Source organism: Macaca nemestrina, chromosome 6 (genome assembly GCF_043159975.1).
Source record: "Macaca nemestrina isolate mMacNem1 chromosome 6, mMacNem.hap1, whole genome shotgun sequence".
In the NCBI taxonomy this organism is placed as follows: domain Eukaryota; kingdom Metazoa; phylum Chordata; class Mammalia; order Primates; family Cercopithecidae; genus Macaca; species Macaca nemestrina.
Window position 1 is genome coordinate 123,168,732 of NC_092130.1, and position 15,926 is coordinate 123,184,657.

Here is a 15,926-nt window from a genome sequence, read left to right on the forward strand (position 1 = left end):
AACTGTACTGAGAGTTTTATTTCAGGATGGCCTTGAGAAAGGAGTAAAAATTAACAATTTTATTAGATCCTGATCCTTGAGACTATTTAATATTCTGATTTTAATATTCTGTGACAAGCAGGAATATTTGGAAAGCACTTCTGCTGCATACTAAAATATGATGGTTTATTACTCAAAAAAATGTATGTGACCTCATGAGTCACAATGTATATTAGTCACATTTTTTTTTCTTTGAGCACTGTTTATACTTGAAAGAACAACTGACAAGCTATGGTTATGCAGACTAGGATATATGGAATATATTTTTTCAAAAGTGAAAAAAAGTGAGCCTATCACTTCAAGGAAGGCAACTGACGGTACTTATGATAAAAATGTCAAACAAAAATTAGAATTTAACAGTTGTTTCCCCACGTTGAATTTGACACTTTCCCAATACCTAAAGATTTTTCTAATGTGATCTGTAGTAATATTTACAAACGGGTTTTTTTTTACTATATAATTCAACATGTCAATATATGAAGCACCTTTATCACTCAGTGTTCCAAAATTCTCCAAATATCATTTCATGGTGTTATAAAAATTATGCACAGCTAGATAAAACATTTATTAAAAGTGAAAAAGATTATCACAAAACATTGCCTAATGACTTAATATAACATGGTGTTATAGGACCAATGCGTTCGTGTGCCCACTGCACAGTAACAGACCAATTACATTGAGAAATCAAGGTTTGCATCAGAGAAAGAGTTTAATGATTGCCAGGTGCCGAGGAAAGAGGCGGGAGGAGACCTTCAAATCCATCTCCCTGAGGAATTCTGGACTGGGGTTTTTAAGGGGATCCTGGAGGATGAGGGACTGAAAATTTGGGTTTGTTGATTGATTGGGGAGAGGGGTATAAAATCATCAGGATATGGAAGCTGCATTCTTTGATGAATCAGCTCCTTGTGGGGTAATTCAGACCAGCTGATGCACATAGTTTCACTGTTGTACAGGACCTAAAAGAATATATCAGAGGGAAAACTTAATGTTTCATAATGTTCAAGCCATTATCTATAGAGCAGTTTAGGGGAACTATAATCTTGTAATAGGGTCTATGTTATTCCAGGACAATAGGCACAAACAGCTTTTAGGAAGCAGTTTACAGTATGCTGACTTCATGATTAATGCTGAATGTGCTGCAAGCTTGGTTGATTTTTATTTCTCCCCATCCCTTCTTCTAAGATTAATTTTATAAAGTTTATAAGTTATAATTAATTTATGAATTTTATAAACTTTATAAATTAAAGTTTATAAAATTTTATAAAGTGTTCATCTTCTGTAAGTTCAGAGTCCACATTAGAAATTACCACAGGTTGAGTTTTGGTATAGTATCAATGAAAAATATACTCTATTTTCCTAAAAGGTTAAAATACTCTTTGATTTCCAGATTATATTCCTGGTAAGATCAAATTTTCCTCATACAGTTCAACAAAGTCGGCATACTGAATCAGATTAAATGCTGAAGTAGTTGAGAAAGTCTATGTTCTATTAACCTAGACATTAAAAAATGTGAACAATGCCATTCTTCTCACTATTTTGTTTGGGGAAATACATATTTTTTAAATAAATAATATGTTATTTATATTAACATGTAATAGGTTTATTTCTGTTACTTTAAATGAAATTATTTTAAATGAATTAATACATAAGAATTAAAAATACTGTTTTAATTTCTGAATGTGCTAAATGTCAACAGACATAACCTACATAAACAAAAGCTTTTGGGATCCTCAGTGTCTTTTAAGAGTGAGAGAGGTTCTGACACCAAAATGTTCATAAACCTCTGATAAAATCTGAACCTCTCCTGGAAGCTCAATGTGAATGTTAAGGGCTGGTAGGGCTCACCTTTGTAATTTTCTGTGTTTTGTCATTTACAGTACTAATTGTTGTATTTCTAATATATGTTGAATCTGAATGGAAAATATCCCAAGGCAACTGGCATGCAGCTGGACTTTCAGAAATTTCACTTTTTAAAAATTTTGATAGATTTTTAAAAATTTCCACATTCACCAAAGCAGTCTCAATGTTTAATACACACTTATACTTGCCAAATGCAAGTTCATATACTATAATGACTGTTTATTTTTTGTTGTCATCTTACGTAGCAGAAAGATGATTCTAGCACATTGTCAAGATTCAGATTTAAAATTTTAAATTAAGAAACCTACAAAAGATATGAATTAGTGGAAATACATGGATAGTCTTTCAACTTCAGCATGTAATTATGTTTCCAATTTTGGAGAAAATATGTAATTTTTAATCTACAGGATTTTTAAAAGTTGGATGGGAACATGCATGCTCTTCTTGCCAACAAATTCATTATAACTTAAAGATGGGAAAAACAGAATGTTTGGAAAATTCTTGTGACAGTCACTCTAATGAAGGTATCATCCTTGCTTGTTGTTATCACCAGTGCATGTATCATACATGAGGTAGAAAGCTGTGACTGAAAACTACCTCTGGGCCACATTCTCTGTTCTAGAGGAAGTAATACTCCCTTCCCTACTTTGAGGAAGTCATTCAGTTTTGATACCGTGCTTTGCACGTAAATCTCTCTCTATTGGATCCTCATCCAAGTGATCAGAGGGATGCTTGATTGTTTGGTGGTTAAAAGAAATTTTTTGGGCCGGGCGCGGTGGCTCAAGCCTGTAATCCCAGCACTTTGGGAGGCCGAGACGGGCGGATCACGAGGTCAGGAGATCGAGACCATCCTGGCTAACACGGTGAAACCCCGTCTATACTAAAAAAATACAAAAAACTAGCCGGGCGAGGTGGCGGGCGCCTGTAGTCCCAGCTACTCGGGAGGCTGAGGCAGGAGAATGGCGTGAACCCGGGAGGCGGAGCTTGCAGTGAGCTGAGATCCGGCCACTGCACTCCAGCCTGGGCGACAGAGCGAGACTCTGTCTCAAAAAAAAAAAAAAAAAAAAAAAAAAAAAAAAAAAAAATTGAAAAAAATAAGGTAGAGAGCAGAATTCTCCTTAGATAACATCTGAATGCCTGGGAGAGAAAATAAAGACACAGTTATCTCTCTGCTTTAGTCTCCATCTCTTGATGTCCTGAAATATCCATCTTATTACAAAGAAACGAATCAAAATAAGGAATAAACACAAGAAGAGTCATCATTTCTAATATTGCCAAGTCATAAGACAGCAATGTGCTCTACTAAATTATGCATATTTAATTTAATTTCTTTAAAAATAAAATGTGCTATTTTGATGTCAAAAATACAAAACAAATACAAAAATATTTGTCACGAGTATGTCTCATTCAAATTGTAAACAGAGGTGGACACACTGAGTTTTTTCCTTTGAATCACATTGATTATTTTCTTCTACTTTATTTTTACTAAAATGAATGCCTTGATCTTGAGTGTTTCTTAAAATTCATCTTAAAAATGAAGCAATTTTGTTTTTATCCCTTTGCATAGTCAGGAAGTTTGTAGAGGGAGAAAAAGTATAAAATCTGGCATTGAAGGGTAGCCTCCCTCAAAGACATGAATAATGTTGTATTTTAGACAGGATGATCTAGATGTGAAAGGGCCTTAAAGGGTAGAGGGATGCCCCAAATCAGAAGGCTTTTTTGGGGTCTCCCAAGAAGGTCAGAAGCATTGAGTGTGTAATAAGTGGGGGCCACTACAGCAACCATTATCTTCCCTCTGACAGAGCGGCTCACTGACCTGGCGTGCTGGCAAATGGAGAGGAAAACTCTCCACGGAGATGTAAATTCCCCATACTGGTCCCTCATGAATATCTTGTCTCCAGGATTCAAACCAGTGACCTGGAAAACAAGGTTCCTCCCCAATCAAAATGACAAGCAGAGCTGGTTTCTTGTTAGGAAGACTATGAGGTGTGTAAAAAAATTATGATTTCTGAGGGGAAAAAAATGAGATGTCACACAGAGCAAAATATTACTTTCAAATGGTCCTCTGCAGTTCTTTTGAATGGCAGCTGTTAAGAATTCAATTGTGTGTATGACACACTGGAATCCAGAATGGAAGTTCTGTTGGGGGGCAGGAATGAATAGAAATTTTAGATTTAAATACTAATTTGAGATTATTTGAATATCTGTCTTTCTTTTTAGCCTAAAGGTTAATTCTTGAAGAAATAATTTCCATTAGTAACACAAATTCTAACCTTGTCAAATCCTCTTATGTAATGCATCAGTGCTGAAAGGCATACTCTTGCAAAACTGAACCTTTAAATATGTAATCTTGGTTTGTAGACAATGTTTTCCTCAAGAAGTTTCATTGATTTATCAGTTATTTCTTTATAGAGGATCCATTAAGGTATGCTCTATTGCTAATATAAAATAATCATGAATCATCAATTATTAAAATGTGGAAACTATTGAAATTATAAAAAATACCCAGCATTATACATTTCAATAAATGAGATGTCTAAAAATTTAAAGCATTTTATTATACACTATGTATAGCAAAATGTCTTAGGTTTGGGTTATATTTTGGAGAGCATATTTATTTAAAATATTCTGTTTATTTCTAGCAATTATTTTTCTTTCTTTGAAATAATAATTCACAAAATTGCAACTCAATTAAGACAAATAAATTATTCTGCCCCACCATAACCAAGTTGAAGCAATAATAAAGCATGCAACATATGTGCACCAATCATAGCAGAACCTCTTCTGCCTGCCCAAGAGAAGTAGTTACACATATGTTCAGTAAGATAAAATTTAAAGAGGGGATTTGGGGATTTCTAGTTCATACGGATAGACAAAATTTTTCTTAGAAAAATAATATTTAAATATTCTTTATTTTAAAAAATTTTTGTGAATGTGGTGATATTTACATCATTTTTTTTTGACAATCTACCTTTTCCTCCCTAAAATTTTTTAAAACTTGTTTATTTATTTATTTTTAGATGGAGTTTCGCTCTTGTTGCCCAGGTTGGAGTGCAATGGCACTATCTTGGCTCACCGCAACCTCTGCCTCCCGGGTCCAACCTCTGCATCAGCCTCCCATGTAGCTGGGATTACAGACATGAGCCACCACACCCGGCTAATTTTGTATTTTTAGTAGAGACGGGGTTTCTCCATGTTGGTCAGGCCAGTCTCGAACTCCTGGCCTCAGGTGATCCGCCCACCTCGGCCTCCCAAAGTGCTGGGATTAAAGGCATGAGGCATCGCACCTGGCTTATATTTTAACTGAAAAATAGAATTGTAAATATTTACAGTATAGCATGTTGTTTTGATAAACATATACATTGTGGAATGGCTAACTCAAGCTATTTAAAATATGCATTATGTCACAAACTTATCATGCTTTTTTAGTGAAAACACTCAAAGTTTACTCTCGTCAATTTTCAAGTGTACATAAAAATGTACTTTAAAAATTATGAATGAGACATAATTATTGCACATATTTGTGGCGTACAATGTGATGTTTCCCTACACAAGTATAAATTGTGTAATGATCAAATCAAAGAGTAATTAGTATAGCCATCATCTTAAACATTTATCAGTTCTTTGTGATGAGGACATTTCAAAACCTATCTTGTAGTTATTTTGAAACATACACTAACATGCTGTTAACTGTAGTCATACTGCTATGTAATAGACCACCAGAACTTCTGTCTTCTAATTGTAGCTTGTACTCATCTTCCAATCTCTCATCGCCCCCTTCATCCTCTGGTAATTATGATTCTACTCTCCACTTATATGAGAACAAATTTTTAGATTCCATATATGAGTGAGATCATATGGTATTTGTCTTTCTATGCCTGGCTTTAAAGATCTACTTTTGAAATCACAGAATCACAATATGAAAGACAAAACAAAAATGAAAACAAATATTTTGGAGATGTCACTAGAAATTTTGTACACACACGTGTGCACACGTAGACACACACATACTTTCCCCTTTGTTATTTCCATATGAAATTTTTGTTTTATATATTGCAGTTTTCTTTTTTTAACTTTTGTATTAAGCATAATCTGAATGCAAATTATATTCATATTGTTATAATTTTTTGAGAGTTGGAAATTGTCTTCCAAAATATTTGCTCAACATGTGGAAGTCTTTGGGCTCCACCATCAATAGTATGAGTGGTTTTGATGTTTTGGAGTTATTATGAGCCATTTTTTGGGAAAACTACTATTTAAATTTGCACACAGAGCTTATACAGAATGAATATGTTAATGGGCTCCAGCCATGGATTGCACACTCATATTATCATCAATTGTGCATGAAATTTTTCCAGACTATTTGTTCAGAAAATAAGAACTAAATTATGCATTCAACTTAGATTCAGGCATAAAAATAGGTTTCCACAAATATTTTCAGATGTCAATTTTTGTGTGTGCAAATACTATACAAACTTTTTATATGGTATTTTCACTTTATTAGATTAAAATCAACATTTAAAAAAAAACTAGTTCATGGCATGTCACAAAAGTACAGGCTGATTTTTCTCACTCTTAATTCATACCCTAGAATATTGCAATTCACTATTGTTTATAAAACTATCATAAGCTTAGCTTCTATTTGTTTCAGTGTCATGAAAAATCTACCTTCAGTCTAAGAAAACCATTCATTCAGTAAGCATTATAGTACTCTCCTAGAGTTTCCATTGATTTTATGTTTGAGTTTTCAAAGGATTTTAAAATATCAGACTACGTTCATCTTCTTGACATCCACATAAAAATAACCAATAGCGTCAGATCAAAGGATAATTTATCATTATAATTTAGTGAAATTTAGTATTGGAAGAATAAAAAGTCAAATAAATGTCCTCTTTTCTCTGGCTAGAACTAAAAATTTTCTGATCCAAGATTGTTAATTTCACTGATGAGCTCCTTATTTCATTATAACCAAATAATAAAAAGTCTAAGTTAGCTGATGGTTGGGGTAATTCTTCATTCTTCACCACATGGGTCAGAGATAGAGAAAATGTTTTCATGTAGCGCGGTTAAGGATCCTAAGCCTTACCCTGAGGGATCCTTCCTCTTCCTTATTGTTGCTTCAATTGTTCATTTAATAAAAGATAATAAACTAGAAAGCAGATGCAGATGAACCAGGACCTCTGTTTTTACATGAGGAAAGGATGGGAGGCCTGTAGTAATGGCTGAATAGTGGGGTATTTTCTTAAACCCAGAGCTTTAGACCCCACATACTCACTCTAAGGGTGTATGAATTGGCTTCCATTGCAACTTAGACACCTGTTATCAGGAAATGTTTGAGCTGGAGCAGCAGTCCCCAACCTCTTTGGCACCAGCAACCAAGTTCGTGGAAGACAATTTTTCCACAGACGTGGGCGTGGTGAGGGTGGGTGGTAGGCAGACACTAGATTCTCATAAGGAGTGCACAACCTAGACCCCTCGCATGCACAGTTCACAACAGGATTCACACTCCTATGAGAATCTAATGCCACCGTTGTTCTGATAGGAGGCGGAGCTCAGGCAGTAATGCTTGCTCGCCTGGCCTGCTGTGAGGCCCAGTTCTCAACAGGCCACCGACTGGTACTAGTCCGTGGCCCAGAGGATGGGGACTCCTAAGCTAAACAGAGCCATAAAGAACACAGTCTGATCTTCTTACCATGCTTACTGATAGCTGTGGAGGCTCTGAGGTGGCTGCAGATATGGCTTCAGTGGCTTCCCAATAAACTGGTTTATACTTCAGATTATACTTCAAAGTTGACTGTAGCTGAAATTGCAAAAATACAACTATTATTTTTTATAATAAATAAGAAAATAAAGTATCTGAAATGGTCTGATTCAGTTAAAATGTTTGCTAATTAATTTAGTGAGTGGAAATACCCTAAACAGCCTTGATGTTTATAGCTTTGATGTAAAGATGGCCTTAAAAAGATATTTCACAGGCTCAGGGACAGTGTGTGTTAAAATTATGAAGTAGGTAAAATTTGTCATTGGTGTCATCACTTTCATAAGAAGCTCTCTCCTCCCCCCACATTTTCTTTCCATGGGAGTGAATCTTCCCTTTGACTTTCCCAATTCACTAAACTCCCTGCCAGAAAGTCTACTGCTTCCAAACCCTCCTAGTGACTCCATTATCTATGGTATGCACTCTCTGGACTGACCTCTGATGCCAGCCTGTTCTGTGCTATCCCTATCATTCCGTCAGATTCAAGTTTATCCCTAGGTAGCTGTCTTTGCCAAGGATTGTTTGATTGTAAGAAAGAAACTGAAACCCACTATAACTTATCTAAGCAAATGGGAATGGCCATCTGTCCAAAGCCAGGAGCAGATATTGCAGCCATGCCTTATGTGGAACTTGAAAAAAAAAAAAAACCTGGGAAGCCATCTATTAAATATAATAAAAGCAATTATCCTCTCCATCTGCTTTTCTCTGAGGAAGCATGTGTATACCCTTCTTCTCTCCAATACATATTTTTTTCCTTTATCTCAGACATTATCCTCTGCTTATTTACAGAGGATGATTCACCTTAACTTGCTCTGCAAATGACCTCGATATTTGGGGCACCTCACTTTACAGATCTGGTTCCTGAATTTGATTGACGTGATCTCTAAACCAACTGTAATTTTCTCAGAGAAAGAATCTGATGGGCCCAATGTAGCCCTTGGGTTAAGTGTCCAGCTTTGTATGACTCAGTTATGTCTAGAAAGAAAGTGGTATGTGTTCCAATGTTGAGGAATAAAAGGGGAAGAAAGGTAGTTTGGCCACGAGACTTTTTTTGTTCCTGCACAGCTTTGTTGCCCCTTTTTTTTTTTTCCCCCGATTAAGAGATTGTTAGGCAAATTGATTAGATAATCTGTGTTAGTGTGTTCATATGGTGCTAGCGAGTTACTTTCTGGTAGAGTTTTTTTTTGCTTTTCTGTGACTCTGTAAGAACTTAGACCATAAGCTCAAATGTTCCCGAGGGACTGGATCAAAAATTATATAAATGAAAGTGTCCGGGTATAAGACAATTGTCTGTGGAGGAACTTTTGGCCAACTGGGGAAGACATGCTCAGTGTAAAGTCATTACAAAGCATTAAAAAATTATGTGTAAAGTAATTGAAATTGCCTGATGTTCAGAAGTAGTCTACGACCTGCTATTTTGTGATTCCTGATCTGAAAGCTCTTCTGTAATTCAAAAGGATGGCTCTAATGGTGGCTCTAATTGGCATCTTAAAAAGCAGGTGAAAAAGTAGTACTGTCTTCTAGGTTCTCTACAATGTAATAGGAAACGTTCTGCTATTAGGAGTTAGAAGACCTGAATTCTAATCCCAACTTTGCCACTTTCTGATTTTAAGATTTACTATAAGGATTTCTTTTTGGGGGTTCATGGGAAAAGGGGTGACTGTTGAATGGTTTACTAATGAGTTAGTAGCTTATCAGAATCAGTGGTGGTGGGAAGGGGAGGTGAGTGACAAAGCAAAGTTCAACAATCTTAAAGTATCTGCAAGGGGTTTCTAGGAATCTGTATTTTTAAAACTCCCCGGATGCTTTTAATGCAATTGTGACTATGACTGCCATTTAGGAAACTGACTTAGCTGATCTCTTCGTTCTGACAACCTAAGAGACGACAGAATTCTAAGACTGGCCTTTTCTCATGGGCTGTTCTGCTTGAAAAGAAATCTGAGATTGCCATATTGAGTAAAACTAGACTTCCCTTGGGACAAATGAACACATCTGCCATTATTTTCTCCAACAGAGGCTAATATTAGGAATTTTTGTTTTCCTGCATGTTAAAGCTTCCCTCAGCTAGGGATCAATCAGCTCTTCTTTTCAACCATTAATTCTTGATTCCTGGCTTATCATGTTGTTTTCATTTGACTATTTTATAACCTTACACTGTCTACTCTTCGCAAAGTTAACTTCTTATTCGTGAGTCCAAAAAGACTTTATTCAATGCAACCTTTCTTAGCTAGATGTCTCTAAAGGCTCAGTCTCATTCATACAATTATCTTGTATGTTTTTGTTTTTTTAAATCAGATCTTACTTATGCATATTTCCAGTATTAAACTGAAGCACTTGATTTATTTTTCTGGGATTTTTCTTTCCCAATATATTTTATTTTTGTGGGGCAGAAACTGTACTTTTTCATTTCTCTACTACTGGTATGTAACATATTGATCGAAAAAATATACATTTCTGAATAATGGGTGAATTAGTGACCTGAAAACTGCTGCCACCAATGTTTACATCATCATCATCATCACCACCATCACCACCACCGCCACTACCATCACTATATGCATAAAAGAGTTTTTATATGTATATTTCACTTATTTTTCACAAGAATAAAATGAGACATAGTGGCCTATTTCTATATCTTTTTTTGTTCCAAATGCGAAATCTGGGTACTCTAGAGCGTAAAATAAATGGACCCAGGTCAATATGTCGATAAGCAGCAGAGTCAGAGTCTGAATCTAGTCTGACTTTGGAGCCCAAGGTCTTAACCACAAAGATATACTTCCTGCAACATTTATTAGAGTTGCTCTGCAGTCTGGAGTAAAGATTTGTTAGGCTGCTTTAAGGTCAGGGTCACCAAATTATTCACAAAAAGAGGAGCAATAGAGATATTTGTTGCTTCCCAGTCACCACTCACACAACCCTAGATTATGTGTCCTTTTCTCCTTTTTCACTTCATGGCTGCAACTATGTGCAAGCTATGGTCAAGGCAAAGTCACAGTGATTCTGGCTTATGTTGTGAAAGCCAGGAATAAAATACACTATTCTGCCAGTAATATATCAACAAACCTATTAAAACAACAAAACAAACAAAAACAACACTCCAGTTGCACATAACTATCATAGTGAGCTAGATGATCAAGGAAAAAAAAAAGCGGTTAATTCAAATTACTTAGCATTGTTGTATCACAAATGTATAAATGAACACATCCAATGCTAACTGAAATTACTTATAAGTGTTGGTCAGCTTTCTTTAAAATAGTCTGAAATGTCCTTTATGACTGAGGCAGACCTATATGTCTGATCTCTCTATCATACATCCCTCTCTCAGAGCTTTTCTATCTAGCTGAAGTCCCAAAACAGTAACAGCAACAGCAGTTGACCTGTTTTGAAAGTTTACTTTGTATCAGATACTTTAGGTGCATTATTTTATTTCGTCCCAAAATAACCCTGTCAATAACAAATTAATACTATTTGCTCTTCACAAATGAGGACTCCGTGGCTTAGAGAGAGCAAGTAAATCTGCAATAACATGTAACTAGTAAATGGAAGAAATGACATTTAAATAAAAGTCTGTCTGATTTCAAAGCCCATGATATTGACCATCGCTCTGTCCTCTCATCATTCTGCTAAGTGCTCCATATTTTCATGCCTTTGCATAGGCTTCTGGAATTACCATGGTTGCCTTCCCCACTCATCTACCTGGCTTTCTCCTGCTCATCCTTCAAAAACCAGCCCAGGCATCACCCATCTGGAAAGCCTTCCTTGCCTGAGAGGTGACAAGGTGCTAGCAGCCCTTGCTCTTGGCACCTCCTCGGCCTTGGCATCCACTCTGGCTGCGCTTGAGGAGCCCTTCAGCCTGCCACTGCACCGTGGGAGCTCCTCTCTGGGCTGGCCGAGGCCAGAGCCGTCTCCCTCTGCTTGTGGGGAGGTGTGGAGGGAGAAGTGCGGCTGGGAACCGGGGCTGCGCGCAGTGCTCACAGGTCAGCGAGAGTTCCGGCAGGTGCGAGTGGGGGCTCAGCCTGCCCGCACTCGGAGTGGCCAGCCAGGAGCCATAGGCCCAGGGCAGTGAGGAGCTTAGCACCCGAACCAGCAGCTGCGGAGGTTGCACCGGGTCCCCCAGCACTGCCGGCGTTGCCCTCAAATTCTCGCCGGGCTTCAGCTGCCTCCCCGTGGGGCAGGACTAAGGACCTGCAGCCCGCCATGCCCAAGCTCCCCCCTCCATAGTGGGCTCCCGAGGCCTGAGCCTCCCTGATGGGCTTGGCCCCCTGCTCTGTGGTGCCAGGTCCCATCGACCACCCAAGGGCTGAGGAGTTCAGATGCTGCTGGGGACTGGCGGGTAGCTCCACCTGCAGCTCCACTGTGGGATCCATTGGGTGAGGCCAGCTGGGCTCCTGAGTCTCGTGGGGACTTGGGGAACTTTTATGTCTAGCTAAGGGATCCTAAAGGCATCAATCAGCACTTGTGTCTAGCTTAGGGTTCGTAAATACACCAATCAATACTCTGTATCTAGCTAACCCAGAGGGGACTTGGAGAACTTTTCTGTCTAGCTCTCTGTGTCTAGCTAAAGGATTAGCAAACACACCAATCAGCAGTCTGTGTCTAGCTCAAGGTTTGTAAATACACCAATCAGTAGTCTGTATCTAGCTAACATAGTGGGGACTTGGAGAACTTTTATCTCTAGCTAGAGGATTGTAAATGTACCAATTAGCACTCTGTCAAAACGGACCAATCAGGTCTCTGTAAAATAGACCAATCAGCTCTCTGTAAAAGGGACCATCAGCAAGATGTGGGTGGGGCCAGATAAGGGAATAAAAGCAGGCTGCCAGGGCTAGACAGCCACAACCTGCTTGGGTCCCGTTCCGCACCGTGGGAGCTTTATTCTTTGGCTCTTTGCAATAAATCTTGTTGTGGCTCACTCTTTGGGTCCACGCTACCATTATGAGCTGTAGCACTCACCTTGAAGGTCTGCAGCTTAACTCCTGAAGCCAGCGAGACCACGAACTCACCGGGAAGAAGGAACAACTGCAGATGCGCTGCCTTTAAGAGCTTAAACACTCACCGTGAAGGTCTGCAACCTCACTCCTGACATCCAGACCATGAACCCACAAGAAGGAAGAAGCTCCAGACACGTGAAAGTCTGAAGGAACAAACTCCGGGCACACCATCTTTAAGAACTGTAACACTCACTGAGAGGGTCCGCGACTTCATTCTTGAAGTCAGTGAGACCAAGAACCCACCAATTCTGGACACATTTTTCAAAAATCAGCCCAGGCATCACCCATTTGGAAAGCCTTCTTTGCCCACCCTTCTGTCATCTCTTCTAATGAGTTAACTATTTTTTGTCGTCTTATTCAGCTACACGCTCTAATTGCATTTGTAAAATCAAGTATGCATTTGTAAAATCAATTAACTTGTACTACAGTGTCCTGTGAACTCTCCAAGGACAAGAATGGTGTGCCCTTATGCCCCCAATACCCAGCAAAATGACTGACTTACTGTGAACATATAGGGCACATTAAATGGATAAGTGTTCACTCCTGTGCTATTCTCAGAAAGGTAACCAGGAATATGGACGTTTTAGTTACTCTCTTCCAACTCCAAAAACCAGCTGAATTGCTGATTTTTAAAAATAATTTTCTTTTACTTCAACTTCAAACTAACAAAACAATTGCAAAAATAAGATAAAGAATTATAATCTCCTCTTCATCTAGGTTCATCAAAGATTAAACTTGTTTCACCATTCTTTCTGTCTTCATCTCTCTGTATATACATACATTTTTCTTCTATATCTCATACATATATAAGAAAGAAGGGTGTCTAAATCTACACATTATATATGAGAGAGAGAGAACAAAGTGCAGATCTCATGTCCTTTTAATTCTTGAATACTTCAGTGTGTCCTAAGAAAAAGGACATTCTCTTATATAACCACAACACAATTGTCGAAATAAAATTAACAAGGATTTTTATATGATGCGTGGATTACCTAATTCACAGTCAGTATTTCAGAAGTCACTAGTTGTCTCAATACTGTCCTTTTCTAGCTATTTTCAGTCTAAGATCACTCATTGTCTTGAGTTGTCATCTCTCTTTTAGACTTGTTTAATCAGAAATAGTTCCTTGGTCTTTTTTTTCCCTCTCATTCTTATTACTTTAGCATATTTTGGAGTATATGCCAGTTATATTGTAGCATAACTGATGACTTTGATATTGTGTCTCATGTTTTCTCATAATTAGATCTATTTATGCCTTTTTGGCAAAAATTACACAGAAATCAAATATTGCATCCTTCATAGAGCATCACACCTGGAGGCACATCTTGTTTTATTTTATTGGCGTTGTTTGTTTTGTTTTTATCCATATTATTGGTGATCATTAACTTTTGATCATTCTTTTAAGGTAGTATCTTCTGTTTCTCCACTTTAAAGAAGTGAGTAATTTTCTCTAATAGTTCGAATACACATACATTTTTTGTGTCTACAAATGTTTTATTCTTGCCCTAGTCAATTACTGATTATTGCACAATGGTGATTTTCTAATGCATCATTCCTTGAACATTTACTAGTTGGGTTTCGACATTAAGGAATAGTTTCCCCAGGTCCCTCATTTATTTATTTATTTAAATATGTACTCATGGATTTTTATTTTATTCAATGGTGTATAACTCATAAAATCATTTTTTAAAAGCATGAATTGTACTATGTTTAGTCAGTGGGACACTCTTAGACTTGTGTTTCTTTTGCATGTCCTATTAACATTTTAAACAAATTTCTTTTTGTTACTTCTCTTCCAAGAAGAATTTTGAGTTTATTAAGAGACAAGAAACTCTGGCATGGAGATGAATGATTTCCTGAACTTTAAGAGCTATATGCAGTGGTGTGCTGCAGCCGGTTGAGACAATTGCTTGCGTCTCTTCCTAGCTTCCTGATCTCATCATGTGGGTACGTTGAAATTAGCCATACCAAAGAAATTGCCATGTCTTTTCTGGGAGGGTTGGTTGTTAAACATTTTATTAATACCAGCACATTTCTGGCCATATCCAATCTCAAATCTACTATCAGTTTCTTGTGATCAAGTCAGCATCCTGAGAAGTTAGTGGCTTTCCTTGAAACCCTGAGTGTCACAAATGTGCCTTCTGACTTAGAACAGAGTCCTAGGGAGCAGGATGTCAGAATGAATGAGAAAGAAACAGTAGCCGGGAGTGAATTACCCCACTGTTCATCCCTCCCAAACATGTAAAACAAGAATCATAACCCTAGAGTCATCTGGTAAAAAGAGGTCATTCCAATTCTATGAGCTTGGCTCTGGGGTCTCGAAGGGCTATGTGCCTGGAGCTGAGGAGGTCCCTTCTGAATGGGCAAATACAATTACCTAGCTTCAATGGAGGTAGCTGCCATTTGAGGTTCACTGATTTCTATTCCCTTCAACTTTGAAGGCCCCACACCATGTCTTTGTCTCACTGCAGTCCATCACAGAGAACTGCCCCAGATAACTACAAGTTAAAAATGCTTGGGTGAATTTGTTCTGGAAAGTGGGGTCTCTATCAAATTCTTATTTAAAATGTGTGTGCCCAACTGGAACATTTATTTATCTCAGATTGATAAGCAAGCCTAGGCTTGTTTTCATCAGCTCCAGATTTGCCTTGACACAGGAATGTTGACTCTAAAACCTGGGCTCAAATCTGATCACATGCTTTTACAGAAAGGATGGCCAGCAGTCTAGGATTTCTCTAATGTGACAGTACTTGAATGTACTATACAGCTGTAAATGTAATAACATTTGAAAGGCTTGCTCTAACGCTAACAGGGATTGTAACATTCTTAAAACAGATGCAGTTTTAAGTGATGTGCTGTTCTCAGAAAGGTAACCAGGAATATGGAAGCTTTAGTTACTCTCTTCCAAATTCACAAAAGTCTACTCAATCTGCTGCTTTCAAAGGAATATGGAGAGTATGAAGAGTTTATGGAAAACATTTTGCCTCTTTCCATTTCGTCTTGTGTCATATAAGCTGTATTCTCTTTTATTTATAATTATAAAATAATTTAAAATAGAAAAATAAAATTTTATTCAATTTGTTTTATTATTTTTGTAGGATTGTTTTCTGACAAGCCTGATTGTGACAACTAGAGGAATATTAAAGGCTAACACCTGCTATTAAGTCAGAATTTTTTATGAGGTTCAAAGATGGATCTTCATGACCTGGAAAAATAAATCAAGGTCAGCAATTGACTGAGGCAAAGTCTTTTCAGTCATTTATATTACAATGTAATTA